A 22,999-nucleotide genomic window follows, 5' to 3' on the forward strand; every position below is an offset into this window, starting at 1 on the left:
GGGGGTGATCGGAGTTGTGTGTTTATTTCCAGTGGGCCTGCTTGCAGGTACCTCGAAGATGTAGTATATCAAGTTTTCTGTCATCACACTGTTTTTTTCCTAAGACCAGTTTGTTACTGTTCTTTTAGTATGTGTTCTCATAAATAGTGAGCTTATGTTAAAATAGGGCATTTTTTTCCTAATTAAAAAAAAAAAATCACTTTTGTGTTCTGTAAAAAAAAAAAAAAAAAAAAAAAGAGCTGTTGCCCTATTTAAATAAAGTATCCTTTGCCTGTTAAGAATACATCAATAAAACAAAGTTACAGAAAAAAACAAAACCAATCTGTGAGGGGCGGACACCAATCCCCAAGCAAGGGAAGGTGCACGATGCTGTGGAGCCGTCGGCCAACCCAAGAGACAGAGCTGCCCCCTGGTCCAGGGATCACGGGCCCTCGTGGCATCCTCCGGAATCTCCATGCACTCACCTGAGGCCCCGCGCCGGCCGTTGCTCAGATGCACAGGTAACAGCGCCTCCCACGTGCCAGGTGCCATGCCAAACACATCGGTGCCTGTCCACCAGGCCCTGTGCGGTAACCATGGCGACACTCTCCCCATAATGGACAAGGAAACCTGAGCCCAGAGAGGGTAAGCACACTGTTGAATGCCACATGGCACGGAGGTAGCCAGACAGGGGGTTTCAGTGCTGGACCCCTCTGGCGGTCATGGGAGGTTTGGGTGGCTTGTGGGTGCGTCCTTGGTCCGGGGGAGCAGCAGAGCACAGCTCCACACCTGCACGGCCAAGATGCCACCTTGCACAACAGCGGCTGGAACGGAGTGGGCAGCAGGCAAATACCGCCGGAGGACCCAAGGGAAGAAACTTCTAAAGCCAGAAACAGAGTCCTGATGGGGTAAGAAGAGAGGCTGTCCACATCCCTCAGCTCCCACCCTGGAGGAGCACAGGCACTAACTCCACGAAACACCAGCCGTGCTCCTGGGCCACGCCAACCACCGACGCCCCTTCTGACTTTCCAGGTCCCTCATGAAACTCCCAGGGTCCTGTGGGTGCAAATACCAACCCGAGCTCCTGTGAGGTATCTCATTTAGGGCGTCCACCACCAGGATCACCTGTCTCTCTCCCAGAACCCTGTGAGGAGGCTCTGGCTCCACCCCAAGGGCCCTCCACCCACCGCCACCCACCGCCGGCCCTGCTGCCCCGCAACTACCCCAGGAGGCTGTAGAAGCACAGGACAGAGACGCTGTGGCCAGAGCCTTTTGTCCCCCTGGAGCTCCGGTGAGCTCCTCAAGGGGCCATGCACCCCGTGTCGGCACCACGCACTGGCCGGGCTGCCCTCTGGGACTCTGGGGTCCACACTGCAGGCCGTTTCCTCTGCACAGGAGGTGTTCAACAAGGCCCTGCCTGGCGTCCAGGGGGAGAAGCCAGCGTGGGACAGTTCAGAGGGCCAGACACTGACACCCAGGACCCTGGGAGCACCAGTGTGGGAGCCACAGACACCAGGCAGAGAGGTCCAGGTCCATCCAGCGGGAGAGGGGTACGAGAGATCCAGGGTCAGGGAGGGGCTGGCCTAGAGGGAGAGCATGCAGAGGGCAGAGGGGACTCTGAATCGGGGGATGGTGCCGTGAAGACGTCCCTGGAGGGACACACAACAGCCCCCACCCCAGCAGGCGGCAAGGACGGGGTTCGTGAAGGGCCAGGGAGACAGGCCAGGGGACAGGCAGTGAAGCAACTGAGCGTGAGGAAGACCCTCGCCCTCCAGACCACCTCACATCAGACTCAAAGGCCACAGGAAGCCACCCAAGTCCTGGCACGAGTAGGTGACGAGGAACTGGAGAGCTTGTCCCCAGAGAGGAAGGGCCACAGACACCAGGGGATGGTGAGGGCAGAGGCTATGTGTGGGGCCCGCCAGAGGGTGACGGGCAGACGGGGATCAGGGCCCTGGGACGTGGGTCGGGCCTGGGGATGACCCGCTCCTAGAAGCTGGGGGCCGGGACCAATGGAGAATGGTTGGCTGCTCCGCTGGCCTCAGAGAACAAGCGGCGGAGCACCCGCCCTGGCCGGCCTCCCTGGCCCCCCCAGATGGCAAGCACCTGGGGGCAGAAAGAGCCAGGTCTCCCCGGCGGCCGCAGGTGACAACACGACTCAGAACTCAGAGCACGCCTGCCGGCAGCGCGCCCTGGCCCCGTCCAGGGGTGCTCTCGCCGTGACCCCCCACAGACATGCCTCATCGAATCCACTGAGAGAGTCCGATGCCCACTTTTGCAATGTGCCTGGGCGGCCTCAGGTTTGAAGCAGAAGTTTGGTAACTTCCTGCACTGGCAGACACGTTCAAACCGTAAGTACATTCAATTCCTGATTTTTCTGTCCCCAAAAGAATTCATTTCCACATAGAAAGTAACCACACGCATCCAGCCTCCCGAGGCGGCCTGCCGCCGGCCGGTCCCGGATCCCCAAGCACCCCCTGGCCCTGGGCCGCCCTCCCGAGAGGGGGCGGGCAGCGTATCCCAAACTTGGGCCCAGACAGACTGCCCCTCGGGGGGCCCGTGAGACCCGCACTGGGCCCCACAGGGAGGGCTCCACGTCTGGGGACCCCTGGGGCCATAGGACCACAAGGCTGGCTGGAGCCCGCCCTGACGGGATAGAAAGCAGAAGCTCTTCTTCAGCTGCCACAGAAATATGTTTAGTTTATCTGAAATGAAAGACACCAAAATTAAGATCGGCGATGGCCTTCGACGTGTGTGATGTGGGGTGGCCCACAGTGGCTCAGAAAGCTGTCTCACAAGCTGCGGGTACAGCAGGGACTCCGAATCGGGGGGGCCGAGTCCTCAAAGGGCAGCCCTGGGCGTCCAGACTGTGTCGAGCGCCCCGCCACGCGATCGGGGCCTCTGCAGCCATAACAGGCCCGAGGTCCCCACCAGGACCCCCCACTGCCCAGGATGTGAGGAAAGGCGCTGCAGGTCCCCCCTCCAACACTCCCATGTTCAGCTCTGTGCTCAGAATGGGCAGCGCCTCAGTGGCCCCAACTGGGGGGAAGCCTCCTCCCAGCACAATGTAAAATGAGCAAAGCGTGCAGAGCAGTGAGGTCACCAGCCCAAAATTACACCCAAACTTATTATTATGAGGGATTTGCTGTCCTGTTTTTTTATATTACCAAAAAAGCGACCCTCATCATACCTTTATATTTAGAGGGCTCTTTAAAAATAAGTTTCAGCAAAGATCTATGAATGTATGTATTGTACCCGGGGGACAGTTACAAGAAAGTACTCATGATTTTAGTTACATATTTTCCCTTCTACATTGAAATAACCAAAGACCTAGTAATACTTTCCACTACTGCATTTAGGGTAAAAGTGTTTTCTTTCAGTGTAACAAGAAATTAAATAAAATTACTGGGTTGAGCCAAGGGAAGACATTCACTCTTTAGATAAAAGGAATGGTGGTGATGGGAGTCCTCTGACCAGAAACTTTAATATTTTTAAAAACATAATTTAATGTTGGGATGACACAGAAACTTCAGTTCCTATTTTTATCCTAGAAAGCTCTGGAGTCTGACAGGTTAAGTCCCGCTGTCCTCAGAAAACCAGACATGGTCGACTTAGGTTCCTTTCAACTGATATTCATTAATTATAAAAAACCAATGTGGGCACTGAATTGTATACTCAGTAATCATGAAATGCCAATTTTTACATTACATCTACTTTGCATCTACTACATCTTATACAAAATGCTAAATTAAAAAGTAGAGATTATAAATGCTCGAAGTCACTGAAAATGCCTTCATATTCTATTCCCAGAAAAAAAAATCATAACACAAAATATAAATGCCATTTTTAGGCATCTAAAACTATTGTCCCACTTATGGACAACATGCTAATCTTGAAACAGCACTGTCCCAAATGATGATGAGATTTGTAGATGTCCGAGGTCATCACCAGAATCCACAAACTGTTTTAAAAAGTGTTGGGTTTTGGGTTTTTTTCCTCCCTAGACAAGGCCGCCAATTTTCACGCGCCAGATTTGGAACGGTCTGTCTGAGGATCACCCTGCTGCACTTTGCATGCTCTGCTGGGAGTTCTCTGCGCCAACAAACTTTAAAAAAGCATTTTTTTTCCCTCCCTCAGCTTTTCACTGAGCTCAGGAACATGTCGAAAGTTTCAGGACACAAACTCTAAGTCATATACATAAAGAACATGAAGAAGAGTTCCACAGAGGGTGCATCTCCATCCCACGTCGACACGCCTTCCCACAGCCACTCTCTGCACTCACTGCTTGAGAAACCCCAAGTTCAAATTACTTTAGATCCAGCATTTATTTAACTGACACTGTGGCTTCTGGATCTGAGGAAAAATCAGCTTTGGAATGTCCCACTTCTTCCTGCCTGGAAATTCCATACGAGTCCTATTCTGTGCTCTCTGGTTTATTCTGAGAATTTTAAACCATTTCATTTTTTGTTACAAATATTTCACAGGCAGCCTTGGCCAAAAGTGCTCAAGTTCTGACTTAATTCACATTAAGAAGGTCTTACCTATGATTTTCGATAAACCTTATGTACTGTGAGGCCCATCCTGCCCTGGAAAATGTTTCCACAAAGCTCAATAAACCTGATTTCAGAAATTCCTTCTATTTCCCTTACTTTTCTGAGCAGTGTTCTTCTTTAAAAGTATTTTTGTAAGCTGACTTATTAAAAGACACATTTCTGAAGCTGCATCCTACCCACATCAAAGATGATGATTTACATTATTCCTCATCAATCTATTGGCCAAAAGAAATAAGAAACAGGAAAAAGATACTATTAAAAACTCTTATTAAAGGGGCACCTGGGTGGCTCAGTGGGTGAGCATCTGCCTTTGGCTCAGGTTGTGATCCCGTTGTCCTGGGATCCAGTCCCGCTTCGGGCTGCCCACAGGGAGCCTGCTTCTCTCACTGCCTAAGTCTCTGCCTCTCTCCTGGTCTCTCTCATAAATAAATAAAATCTTAAAAAAAAAAAAAAAAAAAAACTCTTACTAAAGAAAAATTTAGCAGAACACATGACGTATCATCAGCCCAGATACTATTACGGTCACCAAACCCTCTACCCTGAGAACTCACAAGGAAGGCATCCTCTGCCACCATCGGGACACACGGCAAGGCTGAGCTGTGCGTCTCCGGCCACGTCTGGCACCTGGCAAGAGACAGAGGCAACCCCACAGCGGGAGCTCTCCCCGGGCCTTACGCCCACATCCCGGGACGGATGTGTGGCCTTGGCCTTGTCATCTGAATCTGTGGCCCCTCCTATTCCCACAGGAGAGTGAGAGCTGGTAACCTGCAGGGTGTAAGGCTCTTCCAGCTGGACAGCTGGTTCCGTGGGGGTGCACGCCAGGCACCGCTGGCACCTGGGGTCCACTGGGGTCCACTGGGCCTCCCCCGCCCTCACGATAGCAGGTACATTGCCAGCTCACCAGGACCTCACCTTCCAATGGGAACCACTCACTCCCGGCTCCTCTTCCCTGGCCTCACGGACTCTAGACTAGCCCCAAGCACCATCTTCCTTGGATCATCTGCCCAGAACACACCCCTTCTTCACCTCCCCACTGGGGAGCACCCTGCAGCAGGCCACCGAGGAGTCATGCAGAACAAACCCCGCCGCTAGTGACAACAGCCTCTTGGACGGAGCCCCAAGTCCTCCCGATGTCCAGAGCCATGATTCTGCCTGCAATGACCTCTCCAACATCACCCTCCGGCTACCTGCCATGCATCACATATGCTTACACACACACCCCACTCAAGGCTCTGGCACCCCTCCCTAAGCAGGGATCTAGCGTCCTCACCAGCACGTCCTTTACAATCTACTTAGAAAGGTAACAGCGCCTAATAAAGGATGACTCAAAAAACTCAGAAAAAATGAAAATGAAAGACATCTGATCATTATCACTACATCAAGCACAGCAGCATAAATATAATCAAGTCTAAATAACTGATCTACACAGAAAATAAACACGTAATTCTTATGTTTCCTGAACTAAAATGTAAAGTAAAAAATCATAAATTGACAACAGTAGACTCAATCCCCTGAAAAGGAATTGCAAGAGCAATGTGTGGAGGGGGAGGAGATGGAGAAAGAGCAGAAGGTAACAGAAGTAGCCCATTTCTTCATCTTTCCCAAAGAGGAAGTCAAATTATATGGTTACTGAACTTGATAAATTGAGAAACACAGGTTTAAGCAAAAGTTATAAATATAACCACCAGCATAACTAAAAACATCAGACTTTCTGCAGGCTTCCTTCTGACTTCAAGAATTAAAGAAGAAATATAATCCACAGACCAACAGACTTCTAGAAAATAAAGGAAAAAAGGAAGAAAGCATAAAGACAATTTTTTTTTTTTTTTTTACTTAGGAAAGAGGACATCTGTTTCAATAAAATTATAAACGGAACAAATTTATTAAGGAAGACTCCATGATTGGGGAAAAACAAAAATCTAACTATGTGCTCTCTCCAAGAGACACCGAAAACTAAGGAACTGTACACAAAAGTTGGGCCCAGAGACGAAATACACCAGAAAAAGAAAAAAACAAGAGCAACAATGAAAATGAAAATACCATTAAAAGTTTAATTCACAGTATAAAAAGGCACTCACTGCAGAGAAGTCACATCTACTAAAGGGAAAAAAAACATCACAAGAATATAGTTGTCCTAAAAGCTGTAAGTCGAATAACAGAATAAAATACATAAATCCCAGTGAGTATATGGAAAGACCAACAAGAGAAAATAGATCTGGGAGAAATGACGAAACTCTCCAAAACACAGATTAAAAAGGAAAAATAATAAAGGACTTGCTTGCAGCAAAGGGGAAGGCATGCAGGACCCACAGGCTTAGCCTCCTCCACGCGTGCCAGACGAGCAGCAACCCCACCGCCAGACGGACAAGGCCCCTCCGGGCTCCGCTGCTCAGGAGCCCGCGACGACCCGGTACGACAGCACCAACAGGAGCAAGTAAGAGCAAGACCAAAACTAACAACACTTCAGCCACTTGGAAAATCTGAAATTCTCCGCGACAACTCCCAGGGCAGAGCTCACACCCAAAACCTCTCCTGCAACCAACCCAGGTCCAAACCCACTGGGACACAAAGAAAGCTAAACCTTTAGCTACAGAGATTAAAAAATAAGAAAGACATATAAATGAAACCCTCAATTCAAAAAGTAACAAAGAAACAAACGTCTTAAATTTGAATTTTAAAAAGTAGCAATACATGGTTCACTCTCCAAAAATAAAAATAAAATAAATAAATAAATAAAAAGTAGCAATACGTAAGAAAAAAAAACAGTCAAACTGATAAATCAGTAACTATCCCTTTAGTAACTCTAGCAAAGGAGTTAAAGGACTAGCCAGCCTAATTTAAACACTTCCTTTTTAAAAAAAAAAAAAAATTTTATGTATTTATTCATGAGAGACACACAGAGAAAGAGGCAGAGACACAGGCAGAGGGAGAAGCAGGCTCCATGCAGGGAGCCCGACGTGGGACTCAATCCCAGGACCCTGGGGTCATGCCTGCGCTGAAGGCAGATGCTTGACCACTGAGCCACCCTGGTGCCGCTAATTTGAATACTTTTAAAAAGTCAGGATAGGGGAGGGTATTAGGTGTAATGACCAACAAAAGAATAAAAACTGAAATAAAACAATGTTTTCAAAACTCTGAGTGAAGATATTGATGAGATGAACGAAAGAAATAATTGATTTTTTAGTAAAATATAAGTGGTCAACATTTACTCAGCAATCGACAGAAAAAGTAACCAGACCAACAATCATGTAAGAAATCAAAAGATGTTAGATTCCTCTAGGACTCACATGCGAAAGAAATTGGTCAAATTCACACATCTTTTGAGAAACATGGAAGACACAGGCTATTTCGATGCTGCTGCAGCAGAAGGAATTTTCAGAGTGTAAGAGATAAAAGAGATAAACAGACACCTGGAGCACAAAGCACAAGGACCACTGTCCTAAGAAAACAACAAAGTCTGGATAACTGGGTGGAAAACTGACCAAGAAAATAAGCAGGCGATTCACATCAGAAACCAAATGATCTAGAAACATTAAGGAAATGCTCAACATATTTAAATTTTTAACACAACGAGATATTCACCTGATCAACAAGGCCAAGACCTAAAGGATGACACGGAGTGCCGACAGAGAGAAAGCCATCACTCCCCTGGATGTAACATAGCATATCAGTATCTTTGCTGAGTTATCTGACAATACCTCAACAATTAAAATGCCCCTTCTTGGCACGCCTGCTGGGCTCATTCAGTAGAACATGCAACCCTTGATGCTGGGGTCATGAGTTCAAGCCCCACATTGGGCAGAGACCTTATTTATCTTATTTTTTTAATATTTAAATCCAATTTGCCAACATATAGTACAACACCTGGTGCTCATCATGTCACATGCCTTCCTTAATCGCATAGACCTTACTTAAAATAAATAAGTAAAATGAAAGGTTCCTTCTTGACCAAAATTCCACTCCAGGGAACTCATCCTAAAAAAATACTCCCACAAGCACAAAGACCTATGTATCAGAGAGGTTTGCTGCATCCTATGAAGGAAGGGGAGCAGCGCAAACACAGGGCAGAGGAGAGAGGAGGGGCAGACGTCCCGCTGGAGGGTGGGTGCTGGCTGCCTCTACTGGCTGCTCAGATGGGGGAGAGCTGGGCCACACTGAGCATTGGGCATTTGGAAATCAGTGCAATGTGTGCAAAAAGCTGCACTCTACACACCTCTTGAAGAGAACAATTATTATTATTATTGTATATATTTAAAAAATGAGTTGCAGGGGTGCCTGGGGGGGTTCAGTTGGTTAAATACCATACTCTTGATTTCAGCTCAGGTCATAATCTCAGGGTCTTGGGATGGAGCCCCAGGTCAGGCTCTGTGCTCAGCAGAGAATACGCTTGAGGATTCTCTCTCTCCCTCTGCTCATGGGCAAACTTGTGCACACACGCTCTCTAAAATAAATAAATAAATAAATCTTTAAAAAAAAATGAGTTGCAGAAAAACTCACATGTGGCCCCATTGTAATGTTCTGAATTAAAGTTTATACATTAAAAATCTTAATACGTTTATTGAGCTCATGTATTTCAACGCCAAAGACAGCGACGGACATACAGAAGGCGCTCAACAAATAGTAACAGGCATACAGTAAAATGGTATCTGCATTGTGAAATATCTAACATGCTCTTTTTTTCTCAAAATGCAATTTCCTCTTTAAGTTGTAAATATCCTCTAGGCAAAAATGATGAAAACTTCATAGTCTCCAAACTAGGCATTTTGTATAATTATCCTCAAAGACACAGTTTAATTTGGGCAAGGAGAACACTACCCTACATATTTGGCTCTAACTAAATTGCTCAAATACGTTGCTGAGAAATCAAGTAATGTGTTACCTGCTGTGAATCGCACACCACCCACCCCACGCCCCCTCCACAGTACTAACGCAAAAGTATGCCTCTTTCTACCACTTTGTGGACTTCTGAGTAACTTATTTTTTCAAATCTCTGTATCTAAAAAGCAAAGTGCTCATGTCTCTCTTCCTCCCCTAACGCGAGACAAAGAGACAGTGTAAGATATTGGGTACTAGTTGTCAAAATTTAATTCTGTGTAATTAAATAATTAACACATGTCGCTTCTATTAATTCCCTGGAATAATGACACTTAGATCAAGGCACTGCCGACAAGGGGACTTCTGCGGAAGAAACAAAATCAACACTGCAGGGTTCTGGGAAAGGAAGCATGCCTGCTTCCAGCCGCCACAGTTCTGACACCTGAAATGTAGGATCTCGTCCATATTCTTAGTCCAATCTCAGACTTTAAAGCGAATTAAACAAACTGACTTTCACATAAATATAAAAGAAACCATGCCCTCAGAGATTCAACGTAAGCCTGCAGTTCTGTTTCTGTTCTCCACTAACCCCCAAATCCAGCCAAGAAAGGGTATTTTAATCAGAACGCTTTATCGTGATATTGAAGTCCCATCAACCAGCAGATGTTGGTTCACAGGCCTGGGTAGAAACGGTCTAAGCTCCTGAGCCCCCAGAGGCACAGCCAAGAGGGGGTGACCAGCTATGGAGGCTTTAATCATTTTCGAGATAAGGGCCCACTGATGAAATCTAACTCAATGAGATGCATGCGGATTCGCAAAACATCTCCAAGAATTTTAGGTCAGCACACCAGCACCTGGCAATCCTAACAGTGAAGGCTGACGTTTCTCTGTTAGGCAGAAATACCCCTTCACCTGAAGGTGCACCCGCCCAAAGCACCCTTATGCTGAGCCACTGAAACAGAAACAGATAAATAGCACTTTTTATCACAGCGGAACAAAGCAGACTCGGGCTGTGTTATTCCACCTGAATGCTAGTCGATCTTATTTTTTTTTTAAGTATTGAGTTTTCTTAACACTGATACTGCTACTCACACACGAGACAGTAAATAGAACCCCAGTGTGTCTCAACAGCATTTAACTCTCAAAAGAAGCACTTCTGTGATTGATAGGACAAGAAATGGAACTTGACCCTCAGTCAAAATAATAAACTTGCTGACCTGAATGTCTGGATTTACAGGCGGGGATAATAGGGAAGCCACAAAAAAACAGGCCCAGCCCCACAATGACAAAGCAATTTAACTGTGCCTCACCTTGAAAATGTGACAAAACTGAATAAGCAAAGGAACAGCCGTGTTAGGACACCTGGGATCAATGGCAGCCTAGTCCTGCCTCCTGAAAACAAGGCCGGGTTCTGTGTCTGTGTGCGGCCCATCGCCAGTTCACCAACACAGTGGGCTCCCCCTGCACCTTTACACCTGCCAGCCTCTACCTGTGCCCCTGCTGCCCCCCCAAGAAACACCCGCCAACCCTCACAGAATGGCCTGCTCTGAAGTCCCTGGGGGCTGGGACCTCACAGCCCTCTCTGCACTCACACAGCTCCTGCTGGCACCTGGGAAGCACCCATCACACTCACCACACACTGCTGGAATGAGGGATGTCTCCCCCTTACCCCCTTAAAAAGAAGCATCCTCTTAAAGGAGATTACTTCACTTTCGCTTCTCAGTGAAGGACTTTGCTCTTCCTTCTGAGAAACAGCTTTTCTGAACCATTCTGGCTACCCATTTGGGGGAGTGGGAAATATGCATTTTCATGATTACTAACATTATTATATTGAAATGACCTACTGAAAAAAGGACTAATCACATATACTTGTTCCAGATCCATTTCGAAGAAAAAGAGTGTAGCCTTTCCAAGAGGTCTCCTAACACGAGAAAAGCACAGCATCAGCATTTTCTCAAGGCAGCACGTAGAGTGACCTCTACTCCAACTGGGGGAGGGGGGGACCCTGGGGAAACCCGTGAGCTTCTCCATGAGAGGGGGGGCCACGAGCTCCTCCTCCAACAACAGGGGACAGGGGACGGTATGCAGAACCAGCATCTTAGTGCACCATTCTGGCCCTCAACAGAAAGAGCATTTCGTCACTAAGCCACGGCTACAGTGATGCCCCCAAAAAAACCCACAAAACAATGAATCAGCTCTGCCCGGGTTTCCACTCCAGATATACCCTGAGCCCTAGCAGTGAATCCACCCCACGTTTTGTCCATCTGAGTTTCATCCCGTGTGGTTAACAAAACTCAGATTCTAATAAAACAGGTTTAAGTCTTACTAGGCAATATAAACACTATCTACCTAACTGAATAAAACAATTCTTACCTCTTTTCTTTAAAAAAAAAAAATGATGTTTTGTAATGTACAAAAAGGAAGAATAACCAAGTCACTCACAGGGTTTATATGCTGGATATAAAATTATCAAAAGATGAGACAGAAAATGAACTCCTAGCATCCCGATTCTCCTTCCATTTGCTGCCAGTCTCAGGGCCGGCAGGCTTCATCTGCTAGTCAGCCGACCCTGTAACTAGTTCGATGCACGGGGAGCCGGCTCCCTTTCTGTCACACCTGCCAAGCACCACACGCCCTCCCTCGCCGGCCCTCAGAAAAGGCCACCATCAGGTCCAGGACTGACCTGCCCCTTGACATGCTGGGTCCCAGCCAGGGGCCTGGCCACAGGAGCAGAGAGACAAGCCACACAGGAGGTCGTCCTCCCAGAAGCCCACCTGGGCAGACGCCAGGGAAAGACACAGGGATGCTCCGAGGGTCAGGCCCCGGCCACTTGCCCCGCCCCCCCCGGCCTCCTGGCCCCCCAGCACCCTGCCATTGCCAGCTCCTGGCACAGGTCTTGAGAGGGATGACAAACAAGCTTTCTTCCTTTTAATTAAACTGCTAGGATTCGACAGACATTCCCAAAGCATCTCCCCACGGTGTGTCCTTGTGGAAAAACAGCTGAGCTTTCAGAGTGAAGATCTCTGACTCACCTCAGTGACTGGCCGTGGTGGAGAGCGGGGCGTGTCATCTCACCCCCTACAGCTGCACCATCCTATACAGCAGCCAAATGGGGCTAGTCCAAATTGGGATGAGCCCTAAGTGTTAAGAACATGCCAGATTTCGAAGACTTAGTGTAAAAAAAGAACAAAAAAAAAAATCTCAGTAATAATTTTTATGTCATTTAAATATTCAACTAACATTTTGCCTCTCTTGGGTTGTGTAAGACGTATTAACATTATTTATCTGTTTCTCTAACCTTTTCCATGTGGTTATGAGAAACTCTAAAATGACAGATGCATCAGAATTCTATGAGGCAGCACCGTCCTGGCCATGTCAGCACACTGCGGCCTCTAGGCCAAGTCCTGTCCTGCCCACCACCTGTTTTGTCCAGCTTCTGAGCTAAGAATGTGTTTTACATTCTTAAGTGGTTGGGAAAAAAACAAAAGAAGAATAACATTTTGTGACACATAAAATCATATGAATTTCAAGTTTCAGTGTCCATAAATAAAGCTTCTTTATTTGCTGACTTGCCGTCTATGGCTGCTTCTGCGCTCCAAGGCACAGCAGCTGCAACACAGAAGGGCTGGCCTACAAAGCCCAAAATATTTAATATCTGGCCCTTTACCGAAAAAGCCCACCAACCCCTGCCCTGGAGTCTTATAAATACAGACCCCTAGTTTCCAAAGCTCAAGCCCCCACGGGTGGTCTTTGGCAGCACCTCACCTTTCTCAGTCTACCTGGAGAATGGGCAAAGGCTGACTGGAACCACTGGGGGCTGATGCAGGAGCTTCCCTGCTTCAAATCCTCTGACCATCCTCTAAATCTCTGTTTCCTGACAGATTACTCAAAATCTTTGTCCAGAGCATGTAGGACCACATATTGAGTCCACCATGTTCTGAGTCCCCAAGGGCTCAGGCAGCTGGTTCCCTCTCATGGGGCCTACACACTGGCTCCCAGCTCCTCTCCAGGGGTTCCTGGGTAAGCCCTGCCATCCTTAAGGTGAAGGAGCTTGGAGGGTGGAGGGACAGGTCCTCCATAATGTGATCTCCACACTGATACAAACTCCAGATGGCTCAGATCAACTCTCAAATAAATAACATACCCTTTAGCAAGCATGAGGAAAGTCATAAACTCAAGATGATACACCAAGATGATAGCCCAGCTATGGGCTTGGACCAAGTCACCTGTGTGGATCTCAGCATGCTCCTGGGGGAACAGGGAGCCAAAAGGACTCCTTAGCTCCTGTTACAAATACCAAATGACACCCATAAGGAATGTGGGCCACCGCCTTGCTCATCGTGGGCATGTGATCAATGTTTGTAGAAAGGAAATGAGCCTTAACAGAGCACTTATGAGCTATTTATTTGGGGGCTGCTTATTTAGGCATTCACCAAATTTGATTCAAGTCTCTAAGAAGACATTAGTAATAAAAATTAAACTTCTCTAATATAATGGGAAACTGTAATGCTCAGTAACTTGGATCATATTTTCTTCTTCTTTTTTTTTTTTTTTTTGTTTTTTGGATATATTCTCATGGTGATTCAAAACCCAGCTCTCGGTGCTTTGGACTTTGTTATTAGGCCATTGGTTCTTTGTAAAATGGTCACTATGAGAATAACCTTTCCAAAGTCACTATGCATTGGCCATAAGAATATCAATGAAGGCACTGTCTACCTTTAAAAAAAAAAGTTATCTGTATAAAAACAGCCAATATGAGAATCTATGTAAAAAGTTTCCTTTAGTGTCAGCACTAAAAGAGGCTTTCCTTCCACAGAACTGGTGAGTTTTGCCCCTGTCATCAATTCAACAAATCAATGGTATGTTTCACTATTTGTTTTAAAGAGCTACCAAAAAAGCTCCAATTCTAAATTCTGGTTGAAGTATACCCACTGGAAATGACCGCTGTGATCTGGATATATAATCCTATTTTCTCCTTGTCACACAGACTATTATTTCATTTCCTTGTTCTTGATTTCTATTAATGTTTCACTATATATTTAACGTGTGACCTCAGGTACACCTCATCCTATTTATGGAATGAGATGGGTACAAACCAGCAAACTCTTTCTACTAACATACAAATAACAAGACTTCAATTACCAGTTACTCAAATGAGCCTATATTCTCTTTATGGATGATTTTCCATAAGGTAGAACACTGATCAAACAAATCTATGCAATTCTGAGTTTACACTGAACATAAATAGTTTTGTTTTTTTGTTTTTTGTTTTTTGTTTTTTGTTTTTTTTATTTCTAGAAAGGCACCAAACTACCTAGGATGTATATAGTTTTTGATAACCAATGAAAAAGTACTCAGTATTATCTTCTTCAGAAAAGGAAAAACAGATTCTAAACTGAGGTCTCAATTTACTGATTTTTTTTTTCCCTCTGAAGTGAAAAGCTAGAATGTCAGCCCTTTTTGCTCACCTGGAGGATGCAAAAGGGGGTAGGCTTTCTGAGCAGCTCTTGCATAATGAAGCAAAATTCATTGTGTTCTGGCCCAGCTCTCAATTTAACCAAGGCAGGCAGACGGGTGGAGCCCTGTTCACATACTGGTCAGGTTGCCAGAGTCCCTCCAGCAACCAGCCAGTGCAATGGGCTGCTCTGTGGCCTCACGCCTCAGTGCCATGGGAGAAAGAACAGGGGAACGAAATGTGTCCCTGTGCTTGGCTCGCTCCTGTGCCCACCTTCCTTCCTCTCAGCTGCCATGCTGTCCACATGCACCAAGGATGCCGCTACAGGAAAGGTGCCCACCACCCCCTACCCTGCTCCAGCCAACAGCTCTTTTCTGGGTCTGGGTCCTCCTCTGTCCCACCTCTCAGAGCACCTAGCATATTCTCCATCAACACCCTTACACACCATCGTCCACTGCCGTTTAGGACCACATGCCCACAAGAAGCTGGCGCTTTATCACAATTACCATTCATCTTCTCTGGTCCCTTTCCCTGAAATTTTTGGTGGCTTTTTTTTTCTTTTATGGGTTTTCTATCTCATGCTAGTCATTTACTTTCTATGGTTACTGTCTGATTAAAAAGGGATGTTATTATTGGTGCTACCATTGGGTTTCCCAAGAAAATCTATATCCTGGCCCCGTGCTGAGCTGGAAATCTGTGCAAACAGCTGCTAGGTGTTTGGTGATCTGGGCTTCCCTCCTTGTCTGAGCTCTGCAATGCTGCAGGGACCTTGGAATGGGATAACCCATCCAGTTCTCACACTAACACGATATCCCCACTGAGAGAGGCAAACATTTAGCCCACATTTTTTTCTTCTCTCTGGAGCTCGTGCTGAGCATCAGAAGGTAAAACTAAAGTGGAGCATTATACTACCCACAGTCCTAAACACCCCGTCACTTGCCAGCTAAATGAACCGCCGACAAAGTCACCTTGATGGTGGGCTTTCACCCACCTCCCCTCGCTGGGTAGCCTCCGGCATGTGTCGAGACTGGGAATCCAGAAACCTGTTTGAGCTCTGCTCTGTAGCCATGGCCCTGGCTGAATCACTAAATCCATCTGCATTTCAGGTCCTGTAAACCGTCAGGATTCACCCCAAACCATCTCTAAGTTTCCTACCCGCTATAACACAAAGAGAACCCTCAACATGAACCTTCTAAAACCAAGTTCAAAGAAAAATAACATATATTTACAAAGAAAGGTAAATTGTCACAATAATAAATGTTGTCCTTCACGGTCATTTTATGGAACTGATTCAACGCTCTTCACTGATATGAAACTCATACCCTGGAGTAACAAGCCACACTGGCTCTGCCCCAGCCAGGAAGGTCCAGCTTCGGAAACCACCGCCCTGCTCGCTTCTAAAAGCTGCCCTTGTGGCTCAGAAGAGCTGACACACTCTCCAAAATGGTCTATTACTCCCACGGACAGTTGGAGACCTCATGTAATGACTGCTTCAAATGCATGCTGACAACTGCCCCTCTACCGTTTGCAGCCAAACACCACACACAGACTGTAAATCATCTCCCGTGGGCAAACAGAATCCCAAATCCTAACTGCAGTCACTTCCGTTTTTAATCAATTCCTACAGATACTTAAAAATGCGCAGCTATTATAAAAATTAACCTTCCCTCCTAAAGTTCAGAATCCAAGCATCCCATGTGATCTGTCATCAATCTAGAACACAACTGAGAAGCCAATCTTTCTGTGAAACTATTAACAGATTCTGCTTTTCTGTCACCAGGGTAATTTACTGAGGCCAATTTTAATCCTGCCACTAAACCACTAATCCCATGACTCTACAGTCCCCAAGTTTGCGTTGCTATGGCAAGTACTTTTACATGAGGAATTCACTTATTTACCACCAGTCGTGTTTTCTAAGTTGGCTCTAGGAATAAGATCATCTTCCTCGCCTCTTACTTTAAAAAGTAAAAAGCCATTTTTGGAATAAGGACACCCCTCGAACACCTGGGCTGCGCTGTACTCATCACAATAACACTAATGTAAATTACGCATGGTGTTACTCAAAGGGACAAATTATCGTCATTATGCTAATGGTCACGCTAAAGACATGAAAAGCTTTGGTGTGATGAATCTCAATCTGGTGGGAATATGATTATCAAATGTGAATGATGATATTTTCTCAAACTGGCATAAAAATGTTCTCTCCGTGTCACTGATAATGTCAATATAAATTATGCATCACCAAAAGCAGCGTTTGTGCACGCCGCTGACATGCTATGAAGCGACACCCAGGCCCACCTTCCTGTCCACAGATGCCCTGTTCTGAAGGCGCGCGCGCACACACACACACACACACACACACACACACACGAATGAGTATAAATGTGTTTACTTCTTCCCTTAAAACAGGAAAAACAGTCTGATTAAAGCTAATGAGACAGACTGAACGAGAAGGGCACCGAAAGACGCGTGAGCTCTGGTAGCAAGGCCACAGCCGTAGAGGATGTTAACAATGGAAGCATAATCTTCCATGCTGTTCCCTCTTCATAAATTCCCGGGATGTCGCCTTAGCAGCCACTCTGGTGAATTAAACACAAGACTCTCCAAAAATTCAAAAGCAGTATCTGTAAACAAAACAAATCACTAAGTGAAAGCATCCCGGTCTGCCTCTGGATAATTCCAGAATAGCACCACAAAAGTTTAAACTGTGAAACCAGATTGTCCATCTGTTCATTGATTAGACCACTAAAAAAAAAAAAAAAAAAAAAAAAAAAAAAAGGCTGAGTCTTTAAGGGGGTTAAAAAGCACATTTTTTAGGTCTAGCTTAAAATCACTGAAATAATCAGGAACTAAACAGGGAGTAGCAGACCTTTTGCAACCCACAGAAGTTTTAACTACTCCCCCTGGGCTCTGGATTTTCCTGAATTAACACAGTCAACATTTAACATCAAACTATTTCCCACAAAAATGATTTCAGAAAGAAACAAGTGACACTTGCTCACTACCCCTACTCATCAATCGAACAGGAAGCTGCTTAAGCCACGAGCAGTCTCTCTGCACCACTCTGGATGCAGCCTTCACTGTACTAAATTTCAAAGAACATTCTCGAATGCTGAAATCAATCAATGCCTAACACTGTGCCAAGTCAGCTCAAGTAATATAGGTTAAATAGTGCCATATGGCAAAGACAGACACATGTTGCCCTTTCCTGAAACAAAGAAAAAAATTCCTAAACAAATATCCTTTATCTTTAATACAGGAAAAGCTGAAAACAGGGGTTTCCAAGTGTTCCTAAATAATGCTGAAAATCCTATTTTAATTCTTAGCTGTTGGGGAAAAACTATAGAATTTTAACAGAGAACCTCAATTTTTCATAGTCTCTCTTTAACTATGTCCTAAAAGCTAACACCACATGTTAGCCTAAGCTCACCATCCCCTAAATGAGCAAGAAAATAACAGGACAGCTGTATCCAAAGTCTGAGCTGACATCAGCAACTCCCCGGGGTGCCAGATCCGCCAGAGACCAGCCTACCTGCTTCTGGAGGAATAACACGCCAGATTAATTTTGTCTTAAAATAAAATATATTAAAAATCTAACCTGTGTTCAGCACTCCACTGAGGAACTGTCTGAAATTCATAATCACACAGAATACCTACGCCTGAAATTTCGATTAAACAACTTGATTAAATTCTTGACCAAATACACACACACACACACACACACACACAAAGAAAAAAAATCTACCAGAATGAACTCATATTTGAAATAAACAGTAAAATGTATCTAAACCCAATAGAGTTTCTAAAGGATTTATTTTTTTTACTCTCCTGTGTGGGGTTTTATTCCTTACTTTACATATATTTACATGTTTACGTTCTCAGAGTAGTTGCATTTCTAATTACTCCTGCTTTGTGATTTTTCAGTACCAGTGGAATTGAAGAATAAATGCCAGATCTTCTTGGAAAACTACTTTTAAGGAATGTTGAGAGCCACAAAATTACACTTCTTTACAATTCGAATGTATGCCACTGGAAAACATCTCATTCTGGACATAAATATGACAGCCAGTTCCAGCTTTGGAAAGAAAAGCTTCAGCTGTTCAAATCACACGTAGCCAGATGCAAGGGATAAGAAATACACAAAACAGACAGTTGCAACTGCTAATTTTTACCAGTCCATCTAAAATATACTTGATATACCTTAGTGGGGGGTACACATTTTAAATACAAGCCATGCATTCATAGGGCCTGTATACGTACTCTCCCGTAGCTATTAAAGTCATACCCCTAAAATAGTCCTCTGTCAAAGAAAATTAGCTTTAAAATAAACATGCATTTTAAAGAACTAGAGGAGACATTTTAAATCCATGGTGAAAGTTTTTCTTTATTCTTCTCATATGGTTAATCTTATTAATAAATTTTCTATAAATAAACATTTGATGTGAGTCCTTTCCTAAAATGGGTTTGTGACAAGTCACCAATATTCCTGAAAACTGTAAGATAGTCCCAGCTAGAGTCCGATGATAAAGAGGGTATCTACCCCTACCCCCCTTGCTCATAGCTCACTCTCTCTGCTCTAGTGAGAAAGGCAGGGGAGGGTCCCCCCCACCACCACCCCAAACTCACTTGTTTCTGGGACCAGTGAGAAGTGAGAACAAAGCTTGAATCTCGGAAAAATGTTGTCACCCTCGTGGCCCTGAGACACACTCAGACCCGTAACAGGCCGCTGCCAATACACTCTTGGTCGTTGTCCATCGGGTAGAAAGGTTGGTGGCGACAGCCCCAGAGGGAGGCTAGGATAGGAGGAAGAAGAGGGTCACAGTCACACCGGTTGGCCCCTACCACCAGTTAGAGCCAAGCCAAACACAGAGCAAGAGCTGAATAATCGCTAGTATCCAAACTCCTGGGCAAACTGAATGGCAGCCCATGGATGCCTATCGGTGGTCTACACTGACACCTGCTTTACACCCACACCTTTGTAGATGCTCCACCCTGCTATCGATCCCTGTAACACACGTGGAGATGCCGTCCAACCACCGCCTGATCAGACCTGAGAACCACCCACATCCCAAATGTGCACTGCAGCTGAAAAACACAAACCCAAAAGGCATATAGTTCCCCATGCAGAGAATCATGGTCTGGGAGCCAAAGACAGTAACACAATCACCCTGCACGTTTGGACATCAGTGACTCGGGAAGCAAGGGTCAAAGGTGCCAAGTGGTAAGCAACCCACAGAAGGTCTAAGTCCCAGGTGCCAGTTCAGCAGTCAGTTCAAGTACAGAACAGTCCACTGGGGGGTCGAGCACTCAGCTCAGTGAGGGTGGCACACACCCCTAGCTTTCTCTGGACCACAGCCACTAAGAGAAGAGCTAATTATACTTTTCCCACAGCCTCTAGAACTTTTGAGGGGGAGGGGGTAGGGCAGCAAAGAGATGCATTTCTGAAAGAACTACTTGATCTTGTCAGAAGAGCTCCATCCAAGCTCTAAAACACATAAACATTTACAGCAAGTGAGATGTCTGCTTTTGAGGGAGGAATGTTACGTCTATATTCAAATATTTATAATGCAGATATGTAATCAAATGAATGTAACTTTCTTTTGCTTTCTTACATTATTTCTCTTACTTCAGCCTCAGTCCATGCCCTTGAGAAAGTCTGGATGTCTCCAGCTAAATCTGGCCTTCAAACACCGAAGAAAAAGTTCGGTTTCCTTCACCTTTCATACAGATGCTTTATTCAGTTAGAAATCTGGTTGCAAGCAAAACACCACTTTTAATGATATAATTAACACTTGCCCTCTTCTCCAAGGTTGTTCATGTGTTGAACACTGAAAACACACAGATTATAAAAAGAAAACGCAGGCATTTGGACAAAGCTCCTTCGAGCTCAACGAAAGCAGTACTCTAGCCCAGTGTCCTATTCCTAGGACATTAAGGTATAATGCACTTGAAACTCTACACACCATCTCCAGCCAGACTTAAAGCCACTCCCACATAACGCCCCGTTTAAAAGATTCCTTCTGGTAAATTACAAAGAGGACCAATAGTTACCCTGGAAAACGAATACATAAAAATCCACAACAACCCATTAAACTGAGTGCTGGTTTTTCAAGAACAGCCCATGACTAAAACTCTATTCAACTCCCTAGGTCACATTACCACTTTTCCCTATTTGGTAAGACTGAAACCGTCTGGGAGAGCATACCTCATTCTAAAGTATTCTCTAAAGAAGTCTCTTTCCTTCTTCACATGACTTGCGCTGCACAACATCCGCATCGAATGTGTCACCTATAAAACTCAAATATCTCCACAGAGAAGCAACTAAAGTAAATGAAGGTAACGTTTGATCTACAGAAATGGAAACAACAGGCTTTTCCCATGGACTGGCTCTTACTCTCCTCCCTCCATGAGGGTCTCTGGGACATCTTACAAAGTTAGACAGGTAGGACTTCAAAGTCCCAGGAAAACTTTAATCTCTAAATTGGCCAGTCACCTTTAAAGGTTGTTTACCAATGACAATGGGATTAACACCAATCATGTAAGCTATACTCACCGGTGATTAATACCAGTTACACAACAAAGTTAAAAGTTCTTGATCTGGTGTGTCTCGGTATTTAGAAAGACGATTCTGACCAACAAAAGCTTTCAGAAATAAAAATAAGCAAAGCTTCCCCCCCCCCCCCCCCACTGCTGAATACTGTACCTACCAAATGCCCTGCTTTGCTGCTTTGTTTCATTTTAGAGAGGCATTGCCACTCCTCCGGGTTAGTTTTATTACACATCCCTTGGGACTGTTATTTTTTTTTAGAATGTTAATGTGCCCTCCATGTTTCAGTATATTCAAATGAGCTAATTGAAGAAAACAAGGTCCTACTAATGAACTAAGAAAAATACGAGACTGATTCGCTTGTGTCTGAGCCCATGAAAATTCTCATTTCATGAGCAAAGTCCTTGAGGCTTGCTCAGGGCTGCAGCTCGCTGGGCCCGTCCAAGATGGCTTGGGAGCCCGCTGAAACCAAAGACGTCCTGCTCGGATAACCAGCTCTCAGACCCAGGATGCAGGCCAGCGAGCTCCACTGGCTCCCCAATTTCACCAAGAGGGGGAAGCAAGCTCCCAATCATGCACAGCAGAGGCATGCGGTAAATTTAATTCTAGCGGGTCTGTGTCAACATAAATAGCACAGCTATTTTGACGCCACAATCGAAGAATGTAAGAGAAATTGAAGGAGGAACAAACAAACGATAAAGTGAGCTTTTTTACGCGGCAGCAGAAAGTATCCTATCAAACAGCAGGCATGCCTAGTTCCTTAAAGTAGCACTCACATTCCTAAACCAAAATACTCCAATCATATTAATAGGAAGGCTTAAAAAATACTCTGGAGAGGATCCTGCTGGGGGAACATCCAGCCTCGCTTCCACTCGGGTTAGGACTCCCAAGGCATCTCAGTGCTCGGGCACAGGACGCAGGGCCACCGGTTTTTAGATCATCCGTAACCGGGACTGCAGACTCCACGGCAGGTTCAGGAGGCACATGCGCTCCCGAGGCACGGTCAGCGAAGACCACCGTCCAGAGTTCCTTTTGTGGCTCGCCTTGGGTCCCGCTGCCCCCGCCCTTTGTTGGTGGTGGATCCCGCCGGCAGGCCGGGCCCCACGCCCTCGGGCCCCCCTGGGCTCCCAGGACCGGACCCCGCGTCCACGCGGGCCGCTGGCCGCCGGCACGGAAGGAGGCCACGCAGGCAGGGCGCCACCCCCACGCGCGGCAGCGCCTCGCGGGGACCGCCCGAGGGCGCCCGGCGCCACCCACCCGCCGCCGCGCGGGGCCCGGCCGGGCCGATCAGGTGTGAATACTTATGTAATCGCCCTCGTGGGCCACGCCTTTCCCACCGCCCCACCTCCGCCAGAACAAAGTGAAGTTTAAAATAGAAACCAATTACCTGGCCTCCGCCGCGCCTCGGCCCCCGGAGCGCGGCCCGCGCCCGCGCCCCCGCCCCCGCCCGCGCCCCCACCGGAGACCCCCGCCCCGCGGAGACCCCCGCCCCGGCCAGACCCCCCCAGACCCCCCAACACACACACACACACACACACACACACACACACACCCCGGCCAGACGCCCCCTCCCCGCCCCCGCCCCGCCGAGACCCCCGCCCGGGCCAGGCCCCCCTCCCGCCCCGGCCCCGCGCAGACCCCCGCCCGGGC

General features: G+C 46.3%; 1 protein-coding gene and 1 long non-coding RNA gene across 9 annotated transcripts in view; both read right to left on the bottom strand.

The window, feature by feature from the left end:
* ZNF516 (zinc finger protein 516) overlaps positions 1-22,999 on the bottom strand; it is a 117,266-nt gene that overhangs the window by 90,464 nt on the left and 3,803 nt on the right. The window lies entirely within an intron of this gene.
* LOC140599012 (uncharacterized) lies at positions 6,347-21,442 on the bottom strand. Its single transcript, XR_012001589.1, has 3 exons — positions 21,008-21,442; positions 19,429-20,630; positions 6,347-17,426 (listed from the first exon to the last, which is right to left on the bottom strand). It is a non-coding gene; the product is annotated as an uncharacterized lncRNA (long non-coding RNA).

The sequence above is a fragment of the Vulpes vulpes genome, chromosome 5 (assembly GCF_048418805.1).
Source record: "Vulpes vulpes isolate BD-2025 chromosome 5, VulVul3, whole genome shotgun sequence".
In the NCBI taxonomy this organism is placed as follows: domain Eukaryota; kingdom Metazoa; phylum Chordata; class Mammalia; order Carnivora; family Canidae; genus Vulpes; species Vulpes vulpes.